At 38.4% G+C, this 15,268-nt stretch overlaps 1 long non-coding RNA gene and 1 pseudogene across 1 annotated transcript in view; both read left to right on the forward strand.

The window, feature by feature from the left end:
• The window catches only part of LOC122553445 (uncharacterized), a 31,878-nt gene that overhangs the window by 5,180 nt on the left and 11,430 nt on the right, over window positions 1-15,268 (forward strand). The window lies entirely within an intron of this gene.
• On the forward strand, window positions 1,536-2,312 carry LOC148149374 (uncharacterized; annotated as a pseudogene).

Raw genomic sequence — 15,268 nt, forward strand, 5'->3', positions numbered from 1 at the left:
TTTTTCTTTATTTATAATATAGTGTTTATATGGTGCTATGTTTGCTCAGGCTTAAAATTAATGACATTTCTATTGATACAAATCAATTGACATGAATTGTTTGGATCATAAACCTATCCTAGGAATACACTGGATGTCAGGTATTTTTTCTATTTCAGGTTACTCTAGTCAATAGTACATTTGTGCAAATAATTACTTGATTTTCTGTTGCTCAGTAACTGTGTCCTATTTCTGCATATTTTCTGAAAGTGATCCGTTGTCTTACTGATGAAATAATCCTTGTTAAAAGTTAGTCACAGTTTATAACTGTGAAGTTTGCTTATTCTATAGCATGGACACTAACTCTTGATATCTACTGTTCAGTCTTTGTACTAGCTTGTCACATATATCTTTCAGGTTTTTCTATCTTATAAACTGAATGAACTCTGCAGATCTTTTATCATAAGGTTGATTTTCCCCTGTTAGGATTTATCTGCGTTTCTGTCTGATTATTACTTCCAACACCATCTGAATGGCTCCCTCCAAGTAAAATCTACTTTGGACTGTAACAAATCTGACAAAGATAAATTAAGAATTCCAACAACCTTTTTTGTCTCTTATGAATTCTAGTTTCATAACCACCGTCTTCCAATAATTTTTGATCTCTTTTATTTGATCTCGCTCTTTCAAGAAGTTTATTTGTTCTCAGATTAAAGTAATTGTCAAAAGTCTATAGAGCTTGATTAAAGTATCTGTGGGCCTATTACATTGTGATGAGGTATAGCATCATCAGCTTTAATCCCAATGAAATATAAATGCATTTACTTGTCCAGCTTCTGATTAAGCATCTATTTTGGAAGCAATTCTATATCTTAACTGCTTTATCCAAAACGTTCAATTCTGTGTTCTATTTGGCTCATCTCTGAAAGTTGTTGTTCATAACAATATTATTGATTTGCAATTTCTTCCTTATGTGACCATTTATTTTTCTAAATCTAAAGCTTTTTAATTCTGTTGCTCTACTCTCATTCCTTTAAAGGCTTTTAATCCTGCAGTCTTTTATTGCTGCTTTATTCTCATTGCATGAATTATTTTTTACATGTTTGTATCCCAATTTTGTTTTATTTTCCTTGGCTTAAAGGCATTAAACAGTATGGTTTAGCAATCCTACTTCCTTGTGCCGCTTGCTGGAGGAGTCACCTGCACTGTTGTGGTCAAAATTGACGTTTCCTACTTCTATGGCTAAAATGGCAGTATCCCGCTTTCCATGGTTAAAATAGAAGATTCCAGCCTTTTGGTGGGCAAAATGGATGATTGTCCACTTTCGCAATCTAATAAACAATTCCCATCTTTTTCCCTAACCAACTAAATCCTGTTGCCTGCAGCCTTAAAAATGAATCCCATTTGCTGAACAGCTTTCTCTCGATGATTCACTTGTAATACTCCCCGATACATGATAGGAGCGATACCAAAGACTAAAACACTTAGTAGAAGACTCATGCCATTCCATCCACTCCACCCAAGAATTCCTGAAGACCATCAAAGACACCAAGATTGAAGAGGATGAAATAATGGTCTTTTTTAACGTAACAGCCCTGTTCACATCCATCAACATCAACCTGGCCAAGGCAACACTGACTACATTATTAGAAGACCCAAAGGAACATACACCAAACACCACAAACTTCATCAGCAAGGATAGTATCGTCAAGCTACTGGACCTATGCCTAACCACCCATTTCACCTTCAACAAAAAAACCTACAGACAAACCAATGGAACACCCATGGGATCGCCGATATCAGGGTTCTTAGCAGAGGCTGTAATGCAGAGGCTTGAGTAAACAGCTCTGCCAACCATCCGACCGAAACTCTGGGTCTGCTATGTGGATGATACCTTTGTCATCACTGAACAAAACAATTCAGAGGAAACCTTCAAAGGCGTTTACTGGCATAATATTCACTAAAGAAGAGGAAAACAACAACAAACTGCCATTCCTGGATGTCACAATAGAATGAACAGCCAATGGGGAACTACAAACTAGCGCCTCCAGGAAACCAACACATACGGACCAAATATTGAACGACAGAAGCAATCATCCCAACACCCACAAACAAAGCTGCATCAGAACATTATTTCAACAAGTCAGCACCCACTGCAGCTCAGAGGAACTACACAGAGCAGAGGAAAATCACCTATACAGTGTATTCAAAAAGAACGAGTACCCAATGAACACAGTCCATCGATTTATGAGCAACAAACCCAAACAAGCAGACAAAACATGTCCAGAAACCCAAGTTACTCTCCCCTTACATCAAAGACATTTCAGAAGTGACTGCTAGATTACATCATGGTAGCCCACAAACCCACCAACACACTAAACCAGCAGCTAATGAACTTGAAAGACCCTACACAGACAACTAGCAAAACTAATGTCATCTACAAAATACCATGCAAGAACTGTAACTACATTGGATAACCAGGCAGAAAACTAGCCACCAAGATACATGAACATCAATTAGCCACAAACCGACATGACCCACGCTCACTAGTATCCTTACATAAGGATGAGAAAGGACACCACTTCGACTGGGACAACACATCTATCCTAGGACAAGCCAAACAGAGACACACACATGAGACTTCCTATAATCATGGCAATCCAACCAGAACTCTATCAACAAACTCATTGATTTAGACTCCATCTACCACTCCCTGAGAAAAAGAACAGGAAATGACATCACCAACCCAAGGAAACTCAAACATATAAATAGAAAGCGGGCTATACCACCAGTGCTTCATTTGGAGCCTCACTGAAGATATTACCTAGTATGGTGATGAAATGTCTGAAAACGAACCTTCCAACTCAGCAAGCAAACCTACATCCAGAACCTTATAAGTTACATAGATTCCTGTTCCCTTTCTCCAAATGAATTCCAGGCAGCCTTATTAAATTCTTCCTGCTTTAATCATGTCTTCAGTTATGGATCTCCTGCACTGATTGCAATCTCCTACTTTGTTCTTCCATTGGAATTCATTTACATGGACTTCTAAATTGCCCCTTTACTGTTTTATTTCTGATCCTGAGATGTTCCCGGTACTCTGACTTTGGTTTAAATTACTACCATGGCTCTTGATTTCCCTTACTGCAAAGTTAAAAAACACACATCAGTACTTTCAAATAAATCTGTTGGACTATAACCTGGTGTTGTGTGATTTTTAACTTTGCCCACCCCAGTCCAACACCAGCATCTCCACATCCCTTACTGCAGCTGCGCCTCATAGTATCCATCTGTGTGATGGTGACAATACTGACCCTGAGGTGTAAGTGTTTCTTTACTTCTATTCTTTTCAGTCTGTAACTGTGCCATTTATTTTAATGTTTTCCCATTGCCTACCAGGGATTTGAATTTTGTTCATGGGACTTCTAATGTCCATTTACTCAACGTGGCTGAGCCTTTAGCTTGAACTGCTCCTAGCAGAATCCAATGCAATCTGTCTGATGTGACTAGTGTATCAACTCCATGTAGTTCCCAACCCACACTTGCTCCTGTGCAGCTCTTGGTAGATTCTGACTTGTAGAACTCACTGCAAGTTTGTTTGCTGCATGTGCTGCAAATTGTCTGACCAAGTTGCTCTTAAAGGTGTAACTAGAAATTTCCTCTGGGTTCACCGAGTTTGTTGTGGGCAGCTGAATTGGATTCTAATCTGTCCTGCTTCATACCATGTCTAATGAGCATGCAACTCCAACTGCTGCCAATGTGTAGTTGGGGAGATTGCTGCAACTATGCTCCTTTTCTGATTGGGTCTAAATAGAAACAGCAAGGAACTACTTATCTTCACCCAGCAGCGCTGATGCCCTCATACTGATACCACCTGGTATTGATGCCTCATTGATTCTAATACCTACTGGTCCCATTAACTTGCCAAAAGTGATACCTACTGGTAAGGATGCCTCACAAATACTCTTTTTGCAATCTTTGTACTTTGTTCTTTCATTGGACTTTGTCTGCTTAGGCTTTATTGCTTTATGTCTGGCCTTGTGATGTTCCTGGTGCTCTGACTTTGGCTTAAATTACTCCCACGGCTCTTGATTTCCCTTACTGTAGCTACATCTCATACTATCCTTACCTTATTACATCAATACCTATTAGAATTGAAACTTTACTAATACTGATACCAATTGGTACTGATATATCTCTAATTCTTATACCTGTTGGTACTGATATTCCATTAATACTGGTGATTCCTCATACTGAAATCTCATTAATACTGATACCTCACCAATACCAAACCTACAGATACTGATAGTGCACTAATATTTATATAGCAGTATGAGAGTGTGACATCCATCACCCACCCCTTTCTTCTCAATTTATTTGCCACTTTTCATGACTAACATTCTGAAGCACTGTCGAGACTTTAAAATTGTAATTGCAAAATTCATTTTCAAAAGAAGACCGATGCAGCCAAGACTGACCTGTGGATGTAAAACGAAGTGGCCGTCTGGAAAGATGACCCACAGAATGTCACACTTGAAGATACAGAGGGAACTTTAAATAACAAACCTTCTAAAGGGGAACAGGCAAGTCAAAACAGACTGGACTGTGATCTCTTGTGACTACAGAGACAAAAGGAATTAGAATCATTGAACAAACTGTGTAGACATTGTGGGAGAGAGTGGATACATGACTCAGTAGGAGAGACCAGGATTAGAGACAAGAAAAACTTTATGGTTTCAGCATTAGATTCATCAGTTGGGCATGGAGGTGTGTGGGATTAGACTTCAGTTGTCAGAAAGGAAGTAGAGTTATAACTGCTGCTTTATGTTAGCACACATCCAATTAATGTTCAGTTTTATCCCCAACAAACAAACTCTGTAGATTCTCTAATAATCTGTGTGCCATAGAGAAGAATGAAAAGTCATTTTGCTTTGTTAACAAGATCTTGGACAAATCAAAACAAGGATCTTTGACATCTTTGAAATTATTGTTACGGTTTAGAAATTATGCTGAACAACATCACCTGATATTTCCTTATGGGGGTGAAGTGTCGAATTTTGTTTGATGATGTTCCTGTGATGCATCTAGGAACATTTTACAATGTTAAAAAGTGGTTTATAAACGCAAATAGTTGCTGAAACTACAGAGAAACTACAGAGACTGATTGGATTGCTCTTTGACAGAACCACTATAACACAATTGGCTGAATGTTTCTTTATGTTCAATAAGATTCATCCATTAGAGTAATTCCATTACAAATAGTTGATATCAAAGGTGATTTTTCTGACATTACAACTGCACGTTATGGATTGCTTGCACAATAGAGAAAATTTGCTGGAGTGAATTTTGTGTCCAGAACTCCACATATTTTTTCTCTCCATTAATTTAAATGGATGGGAAATTTAAAGACTCATTTTGTGCAATTCTTTGAACTGTCCTCAGTCTGCTGTGCCAACGGTGTGGCATTAAAACCCTCCCCATTTGAAAATATGTACCTAGTCTGCCTTGCTCCAATGGCAAATTACACATCCTCGAAGAAAATGATTGCAACTTCAGTGTCAAAGCTGCCGTTGTCCTTGGAGAAATTACACCACTTGCTGACAGATTTTTCATTTACTGATCAGCAAAACTTTCAGAGATAATGCAAGGACTTCAACCATGAGCTTGTTCAGAAGTTACATTTATGCTGAAGTCTGCACTGTATCTAACTCAAGCTGTAAAGCAGTAACATTTGAAATTGAGGCCTCATTTGTCCTTTTAAGTGAACGTACACGATCCCATGGCATGATATTGAAGAAGAAATTATTGTGTTCTATCTGGTGGCCTGGCCAATATTAATCTAAAAACCAACATCCCGAAGCAATGGTCTGATCATTGTGGTATTGCTGCTTGTGGCACCTTATTAAACCATATTTCTTGCCTTCCAACCATAATTGCACTTCAAAATTACTCCTGTGGTTGTAAAGTACTTTGAGTTCCGAGCTCATGAAAAACAATACTGTAAATAAATGCAAATTTTACTCATTTTATTTGCATATCTCAAACTAATATCTGTTCAGTACATTTTATGCTGGTGTTTACTTTATCTTTTGCTCATCTAATAAAAATCCAGTAACACCTTATATCTACTCCCTACAGGAGATATATTTCCCCTCTATAAGTAAGTCAGCTATTGAAAATATATCTAGCAGCTTAGCAAAGGAAATATATACATACCAGAGATCTGTACTTGCTTAATGCAATATTTAGACACAAGCGTGCACTTCCCTATATTTCAGAAACCTTTCAGCAAGAACTATTGGATATTCGGTGACAGCAAAAGATCTACCTAATGTCACTTATTGAAGATAGATAGGATGAAACTGAAAGCTGCATAACCATAACATGGCACGTTTGAGATTGTAAACATTAATTGTTAGATAAAGCTAATATAATTAAGAGGGATTGCAAGACACCTAAGGAGATGACAAACTGAAAATTTTAGCCTTAAAGTACAACATGAAATTTTATCTGATTTGAAATCAACTGAATCAATGTATCTCTTTACTGAAACACGTAATGTGAAAAACAGCATAAAAAGGAATTGAAAGAGAAAATGGTAGACTCATTTGCAGGCCAGGTCAGACAACATCTGTGGAGATAGAAGTAAAGTTATTGAGCTGAATTAGGGATAGTACTGATCAGTTCCCTCAATCTGATTGATTTGGAGATATCGGTGTTGGACTGGGGTGTCCAAATTAAAAATCACACAACACCAGGTTATAGTCACCACCTGATGAAGGAGCGGCGTTCTGAAAGCTAATGCTTCCAATTAAACCTGTTGGACTGGTGTTGTGTGATTTTTAACTCAATCTGATTGACTGCCAGTTCTTATAGTACCAGCGCTTCCCAGAATGCAGTAGCTGTTGGGACATCAAGTATCCCCACAAAGAAGATCAATATCAAATGCTGGCTTTTTTTGGGCAGGGAGGGATCAGGCAGCCTCGGAAGGGAGAAAGAATGTAAGGATGGTGGTGGGTTTTGGAGTGAAGCGTGGACGCATAAAGGGGGATATAATCTCAGGACAGGAAGACACAATGTGCACAGGCTAGACCAAGTTCCTTCCCTAAAATGACATTAGTAACCAAATGGGCATCCCCCAACAATTGATAATGGTTTCATGGTCATCATTAGACTTCCAGGACATTTTTTAAAAATTGAATACAAATTCCATCATAAGCCATAGTGGGATTTGAACACAAATCCCCAGAGCATTACCTGGGTCTCCAGATTAATAACCTAGTGATAATAGGAGTATGGCATCACCACCCCACTCATTCCTGGGGGTATATGCTTTTTCTCCTGTCACATTCCAGCTGTAAGTGGCTTCCTTGTTAGATTTTTCATATTTTCTTCCACACTGCTATTCTGTTATTCCACCTGACCTGGACAGTTTCTCCTCTTGCATCATCATCACTCGCTTTTGCCTTGCACTATCATTTCTTTGTCATTAAATCACTCCAATTCTCCCCACCATCATGCATCTCTTTTAACTAATCCCTGACACTCTTTTCCCTGGCTTTGTACTTGATTAAGAGCTGTTCATCTTACTAACGTCCTGAAAAGTCATCAACCTGAAAGGGTAACTCCCTTTCAATTTCTGTCGATGTTCTCTGAACCTCTTGAACTTTTCCAACATTCTTTTACTATGCTTTAATGTCACACTTCCAGGATCCACAGTATTTTGCTTTATGTAAAACAACGAAGACAAGCTAATACAGTCAAATCCTTGCACAAGCAGCAGTGTTGTTTGCAGCTATAAATATGGTTTATGTATTTAGAGAAATAGAAAATCCTTTCATGGATGGAAACACAGCTGAGCAGGTTTTCAATGACATTTAGAGATTATACAAACTAATCCTCGGCAATGCAATGTGTGTGATTTGGAAAACCTGACTAACATTTTCCATTGAGAATAAGTTTCTAAATATAAAGAAAATATGTTCGGCCACAAGAAAACAGACATGATGAATATAGAAGGATTCAGATTTTCAGTAAAACATACAGCCATGGAGTTTCCATTTGTTACAAAGTACAATATGGATGCAATTCACCAAACTAGTAGAAAATAAATCTTAGAATTTTAGACAAAGGTGAGTTAGAAAATTACAAAATCAATGGTGGGAATAGACAACATCGCTTGACCATTGTGACTTAAATTCTCTGATCACTCTCCTCCCATTCTGCTAAATTTCATCTAGTCTCGTAGTCACGTAGTCTCCTTGACCAAGTGGAAAAACCACTGCAAAAAGGGAATGTTTAATACTGATTTTAACTCTGTTTAAGCGTACAGGTTTTGAGTGAATTAAAGTCAGGCCAAAGTGTCAAGTGTAACACTCTTATCTCTGAAAGAACATTGTTGGTTAACGTCCCATTGTAAATTCTGAATTCATAAATCAAATGGAGTTTGCAGGAAGTGCTGCACTGTCAGAGGTACTGCCTTTGGAGAAGACATCATGCTAAAGCTTGGTCTAGCATCTCAGGTGCACGATAAGATCCCATAGCATGATTTGACAAGGGTAGGATAATGTGTGGTGCAGTAATAAAGGACTATGCAAATTATGATTGTGTAACTGATAAGGTGAAATCAGGATAGCAGAAAAGAAAAATGTGAACATATAGTGAGAGGTCTTAGTCACTTCACTGGAGAGCTGTATTCATCAAGGAGAAAGTGAGGTCTGCAGATGCTGGAGATCAAAGTTGAAACTTTATTGCTGGAACAGCACAGCAGGTCAGGCAGCATCCAGGGAACAGGAGATTCGACAGGAGATTCCAGGCTGTATTCATCAGCCTGGAATGGATCGATGTAGATAAAGTGTGCTAGAATACAGGAAAGAGTGACAGATCCTTACTTGAAGATAAGTAGCTAGCATTATGAAATGTAAACATGCACAACCCAGAATAACTCAGGAAAAGCATCTAACAATGCTCATAGCAGAAGATTCTCTGGTCACTATCACATTGTGCTTGGGTGAGATTAGTTTTTGCAAATTGCCTGATGTTATAACAGCATCTACACTTCAAAGCTGCTATTTCAGTGCTATTTGGGATGTCCTATGGGCACAAAGGGTGTTGAAATGCAAGTGTTGTTTTTGTCAAGCTAAGTCTCTCTAATCTCTCAAGTGATCAAAGTTCTGAAGCTCAAGGGTGATCTGCAAAAGTCCTTACCTTCTACAGGATGCGATCTCTGCCCCAATCTGGATCTGACCTAGGTCCATTTGGAAAGTCAGCACTACCACAGCCAGACATTTATTCCAGAGGTTCACAATTCTCTTGCAAGATACCATAATCATAAACCTTTACATGAATTCAAGATTCAATTCATTTAGTCCAGGATCCTCCCTCAAAACTAATAACATATAGTGCAATGATTCAGGAGGCTCTTTAAAATGAGTTGAATTCATTTGTGGAGAGAGCATATTCTAAAATCTATTTCAATCAAAATATGTTTTAATGTAGAAGTTCCAGACCAGTGAAATTTTGAAATGGTTCTGTGTAGGTTCTTCTTAAAACAAGTCATTTAATCAAATTGTTCACAGATGAAGAAAAGGACACCTTTATTAAAGATACGTATTCTTAGTCATAAAACCATTTTCAGCTGTACTAATGACACTGCGCCAGGTTTGTGCCCTTAAATACAGCAAAAAATATTTTTATTGGTAAGATATGCAAGTCAACAATTATGTTCTACTGCACTGATTGCATTAGTTCGTGGAGCATTTCATGTTTGTGATTATGCAAATACATTTTAGCAGAATCTTGAACTGTAGGTGTAATTATTAGTGCATTTGGAACAAAATTCCATGAGACAGTCTAGAATGAAAACATGACCCTATAACTCCCTCTTTCCTGAGCACAAAACTAGAATATTTATAATAAGAACAAATAAAGCTGAAAGACTCAACAGGTCAGAATTCTTCTGAAAGGTCCTCGATGAGGTACATTAACTTAATTTGTCTCTACAGATTCTGCCTGACATATCGGGTTTGCCAGCTGATATTGTTCTTATTTCAGATTTCCAGAATTTGCTTTGTATTAGTAGGATATTAAACGTCTTCTAAAAGAACTAGGAAATTCTTTATTACTACCCACTAAGTACTACAGTCATGATGTAGATCACACAATCATCTGGGAAATACTTTCATTTCAGAAATATGATTAGTTCCAGACCTACCTAGGAAAAGTAGTTTGATTGTTCACTTTTAACCCTTAATGAACATATTGACCATTCATTTCCACAAGGGGCTTTTCACAATTTTTTGCCGCGACTTCAATTGGACACTCTGTGGAAACCCCAATGATACAGCATTCATAACTTTGTCCAACCTTTTTCTAGATTCTGACTGAAGTTACAGCAGGAGATCAGGAGAACCTCGTAAAGATTCAAGAGCATTTTGTCCAGGCTCAAAATAAGTAAACAGACCAATACATTTCAGACATTCCATTTGAAATGTAGGCCATTCAAAATTCTTAAGTGGTTGTTCTAACAGTTGTATAAAGGGCTAAGGTGTAATTCAAGCCTGGAGAATAATGGTTTTGCTGGCACTTTGATAATTGGGAAAGGATGGGGTAAAGCTTGTAAATAAAAGTAATTCCTGTTTGATTTGGGTCCCATTCATTTGTTTGATAACTGTGGACAAAATTCACATGTATCTTGTTTGGTAAAGTATATATTCAGCAACCTCCTAAAAATTATGAAAACACATTAGAGCACATATTGAGATAAGCTGACATACAGTGATCTCAAGCAGGTAAAGATATATTCCAAGATATAGAGTAAATGTGAAAGAAAGAAACAAGAGGTACAGAAAAAGATAGAACAAGTGAAACAGAGAAAGGTAGAAGAGGGAAATAAAGAGAAAGAAAAAAAGAACAGAACTAACTTGCTTACATCTGGCAGAGCCTGAGAATGTTCCAAATTGCTTAGGTGTAAATATTGTTGTAGTGTAGGAAACCCCCCTGCTCTTATTTAAAATAATAAGATATAAATTGTTATGACCCCCTGAGGGGACAGTTTAACATCCAATTCAAGAGATGGCATTACCAGCAGCAAAGAACTCCCCGAATTCTGAACTGGGGGATGAGTCATGGTTTTGTGTATAAGGCTCTGGAATGGGACTTAAACCCACAGTCTTAGAGCTGAAAGGTAAGAGGACTCCCTATTGAGCTACATCTGACACGGAAGCAGAATAATATCTGGTCATTGAGACCAATTACAGTAATTAATTCCAATTAAATCTGAAGTCCAAAAATGATAGTGAGCTGTTTATTCAGACTTCTCCAGTTTCCTCATTTCCCCTCCCCCCACCTTGTCTCAGTCAAATCCCTCGAACTCAGCACCGCCTTCCTAACCTGCAATCTTCTTCCTGACCTCTCCGTCCCCACCCCACTCCGGCCTATCACCCTCACCTTGACCTCCCTCCACCTAACGCAATTCCAACGCCCCTCCCCCAAGTCCCTCCTCCCTACCTTTTATCTTAGCCTGCTGGACACACTTTCCTCATTCCTGACGAAGGGCTTATGCCCGAAACGTCGATTCTCCTGTTCCTTGGATGCTGCCTGACCTGCTGCGCTTTTCCAGCAACACATTTTCAGCTCTGATCTCCAGCATCTGCAGTCCTCACTTTCTCCTGTTTATTCAGACATCCAATGCAGTCTATAAAAAATTGCTTCAATATAAATATTGATAAAACTGAAACTCTTGAAGTAGCGCAATCCATTGAAGTCCGTCTTAATGTATTTTAAACAGCCATAGGATTATACAACAATGTAGCACCAAAATTACCATTCGCCCAAGCCAGTCAGCAGGGCTGTTTTTCTCCATGAACCACTAACGTTAAAGTTCAATGTTAATCTTCTTTGTATATTGTGTTTGTAGAAACAACAATCTAGATTTCTGCTTGGTTTTTCTCCTGACCTTTTCCATACATTCTTAATGATTTTATATCTGGTTGGCAACATTCCTTTGAGTTTTTACTCCATTTTAAATCAGCCATCTTAATTTTATTTTCTTTCTCCTTTCTTAATCCTAAAGTATGTTAGTTCCCAGTTTCGATTCCTATTTTGATAAGCTATCTCTGTCCTCCAATATCTTTCCCAAACTCCACTGCAATTTGCCACAGCTACTATCCACTTCACTACATCTCTGGTAATTTTGTCTCTTGCAAATTTCAATGTTGTTCCTCATGTTCCTCTGACCAAACTATTTGTGCAATTGAATTAGATTTCTACTTTCCTATGTTGAAGATGAAAATTCTGCTGCAATGCCAAATGTTAGTAGTAACTGTTCCACTGCAAATTCAGCTTGAGAATGACATTAAAGTTCAGGTCATGGTGGAAGTGTGGAGGAATTTGGAATGGCAATATGTTCATTCATGACTTCAGCTTAAAATTGCCATATTGCATCTGATGGATTACTTGCAGTACCTTGAAATTCTTTTTTTTGATAATTAAGATGAGAATTCAGTTGGCAGCAGAACTACATTTTAATTGAATTGAATTGAATTTATTGTTATGTGTACTGAGGCACAGTGAAAATCTTTGTCTTGCGAGCAATGCAGGCAGATCACATTGTTAAGTAGCATAGATAAGTAAATAATAGGTTAACAGCGGCAAAAACAAAAACACAGGTACAGGCGAATCTTAACAGTTTGTGAGTCCATTCAGTATTCTAACAACAGGAGGGTAGAAATTGTTATGAAACCGACTGGTGTGTGTGTGTTCAGGCTTCTGTACCTTCTCCCTGATGATAGACGTTGTAGAAAAACATTGTCAGGGTGGGATGGATCTTTGAGAATCCTGGCGGCCTTTTGTTGACAGTGGGCCTGGTTGATGGATTCTATAGACGGGAGGTTGGCCTTTGTGATTGTCCGGGCTGAGTTCACCACTCTCTGTAACTGTCTCCGATTTTGAATGGTACAGTTGCCATACCAGGAAGTGATACATCCAGACAGAACGCTCTCGATGGCGCACCTATAAAAGTTGGCAAAGGTATTCACCGTCATGCCAAATTTCCTCAGATGCCTGAGGAAGAAGAGATGTTGTTGGGCCTTTGTAACCAGTGCGTCCACATGAAGAGTGCAAGAAAGCTTGTTGTGGATGACCACTCCTGGGAGCTTGACACTCTCCACTCGTTCCACCTCTGTGCTGTTAATGTGTAGGGGGGCATGAGTAACATCCCGCCGAAACTCAATAATGCGTTCCTTGGTTTCGCTGGCATTGAGAGCTAGGTTGTTCTCAGTGCACCATGTTTCCAGGTGCTCCACCTCCCATCTGTAGTCTGTTTCGTCGCCATCTGAGATTCGACCGACTATGGTGGTGTCATCAGCGAACTTATAAATGACATTAGTCTGGTATTTGGTGATGCAGTCATGGGCATACAATAAGTACAGTAGGGGGCTGAGTACGCACCCCTGCTGAGCTCCAGTGCTGAGTGTTAGTGAGAATGAAATATTGTCCCCAATCTTCACTGATTGTGGCTTGTGTAGAATTCTACATGGGTTCTTTTTTGTCTATAACGCAATTTTAGATCGTTTTCCAAACCCAGAACAGAGTCAAATTAGAAACGAGACCAACAAAGTCAAAGAATTGTGGATCCTTTTTAGCAAGTGTCCCAGGGATAGCCTGATAATTTACAATAAATACCATCAGTAATGAGGCAGTACTGGATTATCAGTGATAACGTCTCACTCGAAAATGGTGCAAAATACATGGACTGTATTAACTGCCTTTCAGTTCAAGTAGATTTTTAATTACTTTCTAATTAAAATCCAACTTTTTCATAATTTTACTAGTAAAAGCATCGAGAGGTGACAGCACAGAAGGCTGCCATTTGGTCCAATGTGATCATTTGACCCACTATGTAAGATCTCTGAAAGAACAGCTCACTCAGAAACACACCCCTCCCCTAAAAATGCGTACTCTTCAGCTAATTATTTGATTATCTTTGAAAGCCACAAGTGAATCGACCTCTATCACACTGTCGACCAGTGAATTCCAGAACCTATTTATTGTTTGTCCTCAAGTCTCTATTGTACCTTTACCTTTGCCTTGAAGAACTCTTTAAAAGTGTTTACCTTTAAGCCATGTTCTGTCTGCCTGCAAAGTTTCAAGTCCTTGCCCACTGGCTATGGAAAAAGTTGCATACACAGAAACAGTTGATGTGCTTTAATATCTGTTTCATAACTTATGATATGTTTTATTGCTTTAAATAAACTAACCTGCAGAGATAATCAATCCCTGAGATGGGTGTTTGATTAGCAAATCATTATTATTAACATGACATGGTAGCAGCAATGGGATACCATCATGATGATGTCTATAAGCCTTAAACAGTTAGCAAGCAAATTAATCTACAGTGCATGTTATAACCTTTGAAATCTTCCTTAGTGCATTGAAAAGTGTTTAAAACACAGCTTTTTGTAAAGCAGACAAATCACTATTGAGAGGTCATTTTAATTCACTTGATCAGCTGTATGTTGGATCAATAGCAAGCAAAGAAGGTCAAAGACACATTATCAGAATGTCTGCAAAATTCCCTTGTTTAAATTGGAGTACAGCAGACCTCCAAACAGTATTCAAAACATTTAACCAATATTCAGAGCTTTGGATTCCAAATGTTAGTGTGTCCAATATGGACAAACAGGCCAGTAAGATTTGAGGAATGAAGGCCTACATAGACATTACACATCAGATTATTTTCTGAGGAGCTGAAAGATCACCAAAAGGTAAAATCAGAGCAGTAATTCAAAGTCAGATTAAACTTCTGTATTCGTCATCGAGAATTAGACAGAAACCTGCAGAATCTGACAATCACTACATGAGAAGATTGCAGAGAAAAAGCTTTTCAAATGGGGAGCATTCAAATCCATAGAAGCTTTCCAGAAAGATTTGCTGGACAAACTAAAGACTAGCATTGAAGAGCTACTGAAGGATGAACAGAAGTACACAGTGATCCTCGCAGGTCAATGAAGCTTACAGGTCCTAAGTAGAAACTTGATGGTTAACACAATCAACGTTCCTCTAAGCTGTGCAATCACAAGACCAATTGGTGCATCAACACATAGCTTTTGCTTGCCACACATGGATCTTGGAGGATCCCACAGCAGCAGAAAAAAATTAGAGGGATTGTTGAACACAATCACTAGAGCACAAAGGAAATTTCCAGCCTTAAATCAATCTAACAAAGCATGTTGCATAAAAGGCCATTGGAACAGTAAGTACATAAGAGTAAAAGTTTATCCTGCAATAA

Source organism: Chiloscyllium plagiosum, unplaced genomic scaffold (assembly GCF_037043375.1).
Source record: "Chiloscyllium plagiosum isolate Xiang-an unplaced genomic scaffold, Cpla_swu_hap1 HiC_scaffold_8, whole genome shotgun sequence".
Taxonomy (NCBI): Eukaryota; Metazoa; Chordata; class Chondrichthyes; order Orectolobiformes; family Hemiscylliidae; genus Chiloscyllium; species Chiloscyllium plagiosum.